This window comes from Lactuca sativa, chromosome 5, assembly GCF_002870075.4.
Source record: "Lactuca sativa cultivar Salinas chromosome 5, Lsat_Salinas_v11, whole genome shotgun sequence".
Taxonomy (NCBI): Eukaryota; Viridiplantae; Streptophyta; class Magnoliopsida; order Asterales; family Asteraceae; genus Lactuca; species Lactuca sativa.
Genome location: NC_056627.2, coordinates 84126621 through 84134054, shown reverse-complemented (window position 1 = coordinate 84134054; position 7434 = coordinate 84126621). Strand labels below are relative to the sequence as shown.

The 7434-nt window shown below is 40.0% G+C and overlaps 1 non-coding gene across 1 annotated transcript; it reads left to right on the top strand.

Annotated features, from left to right (window-relative positions):
- Window positions 1-230: 230 nt before the first annotated feature.
- On the top strand, window positions 231-337 carry LOC111913392 (small nucleolar RNA R71). The gene has a single exon (XR_002857521.1). It is a non-coding gene; the product is annotated as a small nucleolar RNA R71 (small nucleolar RNA).
- The last annotated feature ends 7097 nt before the right edge of the window (window positions 338-7434 follow it).

Below are 7434 nucleotides of genomic sequence, written 5' to 3'. Positions count from 1 at the left end.
TTTTTAGAATAGCCATGACCGCGGACAAGTGTTCAGTAGCTGCATATGCGGCTCCCCTAGTAACATCATTTCTTGGATTATGGTATTCTCTAGAGTGCTTAGAGAATTCTTCAATCAATTCCTTGATTACCAGGGGTGGCTTCTTTGTGAGCGGGCCTTGCGAGTCAAGTAACTGCCTGGTTGTGACATTGACTCCATCATAGAAGATGGAGACTTCTTGCTGGCTATTAAGATCATGGTGCGGGCAATTTCTTAGCAAGCTCTTGTACCTCTCCCAAGCTTCATATAGCGACTCTCCAGCTTGTTGTTCAAAGTTAGCAATGGCCTTTTTCAACTTGGCTATTTTAGAAGGTGGGAAAAGCGATCAATAAATTCTTCTTTTATCTTGGCCCATGTGGTGACTGACCTGGGGGGAAGTGACTTGAGCTAGTCTTTTGCAGCACCTTTGAATGTCACTGGAAGCATGCGAAGTAGCTGAGTCTCGCGAGGCACATTTGGAACATTAAAGTAATCAGCTACATCATTGACTTCATCCAAATGCTTGTAGGCATCTTCGTGGTCTTTTCCATAAAAAGGAATTTCCTTTAGCTGGTCGAGTATGTGGCCCTTTAGCTCGAACGTAGCAGTAACAGGAATTGCGGGTTGCACAAGTCCCAGGCCGGTGTCATCGCGGATCCTCTTCTTCCACTCTCCCATGGGGATTTCATCAATGTTAGCCATGGTAAGAGCTAACTCGTCGCCGGAATTGGAGTCGTGCTCGTATGTAGGTTCTTCTTCTTCCTCGGTGTCGTACTCGGTGTCTTCCTTGGTTGGGTCTTCGCTTGCTAAAGATGCGCTGGATGCACCTGCTTTGCTGCTCTTTTTCTTCCCAAAAACAGTCTTCAAATTAGACAAAGGTGACTTCTTAGGTGTATTCGAGCTCTCCACATCCTTTCCTTTGTTCCTTCTCAATGCGGATTCCGGATCTTTAAACGGGGGTACCAGCGAAGTGTTTGATCCTCTGGTCATGAAAGTCCTGAAATAAAACACGATAAAAACGTAAAAAGAACAAAAAAAATGCAACTAAAAAAAACGAAAATTAAAAGTAAAATACTGCTCTACTCGCCGAGTAGGTGCGAATGCACTCGGCGAGTAGTAGTGTGATTTTGAAAAAAAACTAAGCTTAATATAAAAACTAAAATAGATGCTAAAACCTAACTACTAACTATTAAACTGCAATAAATTAACTTTGTGCCAGTAAACTCACACAAAGGATCGAAAAAATTAGGAATTAGATCAACTATTTAGAACCGTTCCCAGGCAACGGCGCCAAAAACTTAATGTGTGTGAAATGAGCTAGTTTTAATCCTACTTTTAGTTGATAAATTAAGCACACAAAGGCAATGAACCTGTCTTTTAGTTGTATAGTTGGATAAGTAGGGTGTCGAACTCAGGGAATGGAAATTAATCTAATAACTAGTTTTAACTAAGCAAGTAATGAAAGTAAAAGGATTTTTCTCTTGTTTTACAAGACTAGAAACTTAAACACAGCACTTAAGCACTTAACTAACTAAACAATTAAAGCAAATGACAAATTCAACAAATTTAATAAAGTGTTTCTATTTAGGTTCAACCAGATCACTCCCATGGTTATTTAAATGATAAATCAATTATTATTGGTTACCAACTATAGTGGTTAGGTTCATGTTCATTACTCCTAACCCTTAGACAATTAATCAATTCAAGCAGTGGCCAATTGTTTAAACTAATTAATTCCCTAGTTCAATTGTTTGGATTAAATAAGATTTGTAATTGGTTAATCAAGCTGGTGTTTCAATTAACCTCTTGTTTGTTGGTTTCTCAAATAAGCTCACACATTAATTTACCCATTCTCTAATTAATCCTAGTTTCATATTCATTATTCCTAGGCATATGATAAAGTGTTCACATAACATATGAGGTTAACAACTAAGAGATTTCATGCAGCTTAATTGCCTTCCAATTAATAGAAAATAGTTGTTATTAATGCATAAGGTTCATTGACAAACTTAATTTAATAAAATCACCAAATAACAATCAATCAAAAAGTATAATTAAACCATAGGAGTAACTTGGTCTTCCCCAACAGAAACAAAACGAATTTAGTTCATAGTCATAGCAAAAACAAACTCAAAAACAAATTCAACTAGGCTAAACATGCTTAATTCCTAAGGCTAAGTGGAATGAATAACCTAAATTGCCTTGATTCTTCAAATGATTGAAGGTTAGGGTTTCTCAGCTCTTCAAAGGGTTCTTTTTCGCAGGTGCAGCTCTCAAAAACGCCAAAAGTCTTTTCCATTCGGATAATGGTACGATATTTATAATTATCACCAAACAGGGGGTACTCGGCGAGTAGAAGACCCAACTCGCCGAGTAGATGCATAAAATCCATCTCATGCTAGGAGTCTTGACTTATCTTCTGGAATATTCTTGGGTACTCATCGAGTAGCCTCGAGAACTCGCCGAGTAGTTATGCTTTTATCCCTCATTCTTCATTCTTTGGTCTCTAATTGCTTCCCCTTGTTCCCTTTCAATTCCAAGCATGTATTTTGGACTGAAAACAAAATTTAAGCATTATTAAGTACTTTTTGTCCACATTATACACATAATTAGCTAAAAATGAATAAAAATGTATGCTAAACATATGACTAATTATGCAAATATCAATGGGCCCCAGGTTCATTCGTCCCTTTAAGGTTTTGGCCCGTGTGGGTCAGGTTGCTTATTAGTTGGATCTTCCAGCAGTGCTTAGCCAAATCCACAACACTTTCCACGTTTCTCAGCTACGAAAGTGTCTTGTGGATGAGTCAGCGGTAGTACAATTGGAGGATATTCAGGTTGACATAACACTGAATTACATAGAGGGACCTATTACGATCTTGGATCGAAAGACGAAGACCTTGAGGAACAAGGTGGTTCAGCTAGTAAAGGTGTAGTGGCAGCACCTGATGGGTTCGGAGTGGACATGGGAGATCGAGGAGGAGATGATGGTGCATTATCCGGAGTTATTTTCAGATTCAGAGACAGCAGACTTCGATGACGAAGTCTAAGATAAGTGGGGGAAATTTGTAACGCCCCGTTCCTGGTATGTGGTTTAAATATTTATTTCTTTGTTAGGGTAACTCGACGAGTCAGTGTACCGACTCATCGAGTAGAAGCGAGACAACTCGGGGATTTAGCGGGGCAACTCGACGAGTCAATACCCTGACTCGGCGAGTCTTCCAGGCTAGATGACACCCTAATTAAAGGGTTTGTACCCTATTTAAACGTCATTATTGCCCCAAACTAGCCTCTTTCACCTCATTCTCGAAACCCTAAGCAATTGTGAGGTTTTGTTGAGCTTGTAAGTGTCACTTTGAGTAATCTTGTGCATTTTGGAGATTTGGTAGAGATGGAGAGGAAGGAAAGCTTCAAGGAAGGGTTGTAGATCCAAAAACATCATCCTCTTCTGTCCACCTTTTGGTAATAAAGCTTTAACCTTGTCTAATAGTTTATTTGATCTTTTTAAGGGTAGTTTTTGGGATTTGGGGGCTAAGGAGCTTGATTCTTGGGACTTGGACGTCCCAAGTTGATTCATCTATAGATCTAGAACCTTGGGGGGTTCTCATGGCATAAAGATGCCACCTTTATGGCCATGAGGACCCTATAATGGGATTAGACTTCATTTTGGCCCTTTTAAGCATAAAACTCGCATGCATGAACGTAAAGTTCATGACTTTACGTGTTAGACCGATCCTAGAAGCCCATATCTACCTTTTTGATGAGTGTTGTACGTCAGAAATCGAGATATGAAGCATGGACAACATCGAATCGACGAGTTGTTCTTGGAACTCACCGAGTCCGGAATTTGAGTCCCCTTTTCTGTTGTGGTTCGAAGGAACCAGTGAGTGGTAGCAAGGTCCAGACAAGTCCCAAGGAGTGTTGATGTATTGAGACTTAGCCATAATCTGGAAATCATCGGACTCGAAGAGTGTAAGAACACACTCGACGAGTCCAAGGCAATCTCCTTACCCCTCAAGAACTAACTCAATGAGTTGTTCATAAAATTAGGCGAGTCGTAGACTAGACGTGTTCATATAATGAAGGAGGACTCGACGAGTTGTTCATACAACTCTGCGAGTCAGATGAAGGTTGACTCCATGTTATCATCGAAGGGGAACTCGTCGAGTATTTGCTAAACTTGACGAGTAGAGTCGGGTAGGGATTAGAATAAGGGATAGGGACTCGGCGAGCTGGCGGCCCAACTCGGCAAATCGGGTCAACTGGAAGTTGACTTTGACTAGGATGTTGACTTTAACTAGGGGTAAAATAGTCATTTTACCCTGAGATTACTTATCAGTATTTGATTAAGTGTTTTATGCGAATTATAGCCGGGGAGTTACCGGAGCAGCAGTCAGACAGTTCCCGATTAGCATTTAAGCAGCCACACTTACGAGGTGAGTTTCCTTCCAGTAGGAACGGGTCTACGGCCACAATGCCAGCCCGTTTAGTTAGCAATAGTTTTGGACTTCGGTGCGATGCAGTAGCTTAGTGTGCTTGATGTCTTTGTGATTCATGCATGTTTTGTGTTATGTGTTCCGGACCGCGGTCCTATGCAGTATGTTGTGTATGTGTTTATGCTATTTGTTATGCTTATGCTATGCTATGTTCAGTTAGTTCTGGACTTTGGTCCGATGTAGAGGGCAAGACCCTAGTTAGTTCTGGATTTTGGTCCGATGCAGAGGGCAAGGCCCTAGTTAGTTCCGGATTTCGGTCCGATGCAGTTTCCAGAATTCGGTCTGATGCAGAGGGCAAGGCCCTGGTTAGTTCCAGACTTCGGTCCGATGCAGTTTTCGGACTTCGGCCTGATGCAGTGGGCAAGGCGCAGTATGTGCTTTATATGTTATTTCATGGTATGTTGTAGTTTGGGGGAGCTCACTACGCTTCGTGCTTACAGTTTCAGTTTTGGTTTCAGGTACTTCCGTTAGCAAGGGGAAGAGCTCGGGATGATGGCATGGCACACACCACAATTTTATCCTAGAAGTTTTATTTAGATATTTTTTATATGATATTGATAATAGTTTTTATTTGATACATTTACTATGACATTTTGAGACACACATTTCCTGGTTTTATCATATGATATTGTTTTTATGGTTTTAGTAATGTTTAAATCAAAAAAAATTTGGGTTGTATTTTTGGGACGTTTCATAGTAATTTAGTGAACATTAGATTATTAGAGCTAAGATTTAACCAATCTTATATAAGTAATTGAAGTATTGAACTTGGCTGTGCTGGAGAACTCATATTATGTAGATAATTGTGTTTGTTAAACTTATCTTACGAAGCTCGAATTCTATTTAATAGTTAATTCCATGTTAAATTCTGTGTGACTATGCATAGATCTACATGAATTAATTCAACATTAGTTAATTTGGAATTGAATTGCTAATAATATTCTAATTGGTAACCAACAGGAATTGTCATAATTCATAACTAAACCATTGATGGAAAGTGGATTCGAACTAACATAAGTGTTTTTATAATATTGAATAGTTGTTCATAAATTAAGTTCATCTAAACTTGCGAAATTAGATTAAAAAAACCTTTTAAATTAGTGTTTGATTTTAGATTAATTTAGAGTAATTATTTTAGCTAATTAAAACCATTCCCTGTGTTCGACCCCGACTTAAACTAAATTACAATCCGACTAGGTACACTGCCTAGGTGCATATTAGTTAGTTGAGTTAGTTAGATTATAAATTTAAAACTAGTAGATACTATATCATCCCAAAATTTGAGGCCAAAAATTTCATTTTTGATTCATTAAATTATAAAAACATGTTACTAAAAATATGTCAAGATTGCAATAAGTACAAGAACATATTGTTGTGTTCCCAAATCAATACATCAAAAGTAGTGGAAAATCAGAGTACAATCCCAGAAACCCAATGCGGAAACCATGTACATATGTATGTGATGCGCTGCTACACTGCCGACTCCTTCCCCTTAGACAAAGAGGTACCTAAAACCAAAACTAAAACTGTAAGAACAATGCTTAGTGAGTTCCACCATCATACCACATACCATATAATATCATCGGTATCTTTCAACCAGTAACATCCATCCGTATCTTTCAACTGGTAATCATCATCGGTATCTTTCAACCGGTACACGCCATCGGTATCTTTCAAGGGGTAAATGGGGACTATTTAACCCCCTATCACTAGCATACAAAAACAAGATATAATAATACAGTTAGGCATATCCGGATACTGACCTACCCATTGGTCCTAATGACCTACGCCAGGGAAAGACTATTCCCTGCCACTACCACTACGCATATAACATGTCATGCCGGCATATCTCATGACCAAATCACATAACCAAACAAGATAATTATCACAGAGACAATTATCTATAAATACTCCTGTTGGTGGGTCGGCATTGTGGCCATAGACCCACCCCTACCGGAAGTTAACTCACCTCGATGTCGTGTAGTGTCTGAACTAACCTTGGTGTACAAGTCGACTCCCTTCGACTCCTCGACCCCTACATGACAACCCTTAAGTCATCAAACATAACATACAACCCTAACCAGGGTCGACTCAAGTCCAATCAAAGTCAACATTGCTTGAAGTCAACGTCCAGTTGACCTGACTCCCCAAGTTGGCCTACCAACTCTTCGAGTCCATGCTCCTTAAACCTGATTCCAACTCCGACTCAACTCGTCGAGTCTAGCAAGAACTTGACGGGTTCTCCTTGAATCATAAAATTGGGACCTTCATCATTCGACTCGCCGAGTTCCTCCTTAAACTCGTCGAGTTCATCTCCCTCATAAGAACTTGTCCAGTGTATGACTTGCTGAGTTGTACGAACAACTCGTCAAGTCCATCTTCAAAGATTGAGAGATTGCCATGGACTCGTCGAGTCTGGTCAATACACTCGTCAAGTCCCTTGAGGTCTAGGTCCCTTTTCGTATCTAAACAATCAAGGGACTTCCTTCCTAACAACTACTCCACTCACGGAAAGGGTTTGGTGATCAATGCTCACTGACTCGTCGAGTTCCAAGAACAAGTCGCCAAGTCCAACCTTGGCCATTAATATACATTCGATCTAAATGGGATTAACAAACCAAAACCATAGATCTAGCCTCCTAATGCCCATTTTACACGTAAAGTTCCAAGCTTGATGCTCATGCATGGGGTTTTTAGCTCAAAAATCCATAGAAAGTGCTCTACAATGTGCATGGGGCTCTCATGGCCCTAAAGTTGGCACCTTTATGCCATGAGACCCCTTTTAAGGCCCATATTTGAAGTCAACCCACCCCCCCCCCCCCCCCCCCCCAACACTTCAAATCCGAAAATGGCTTAGAAAGCCATAAAAATCCCAATTTCAAAGATGAATAAACACATAGATGAGTCAAGACAGGGGAAT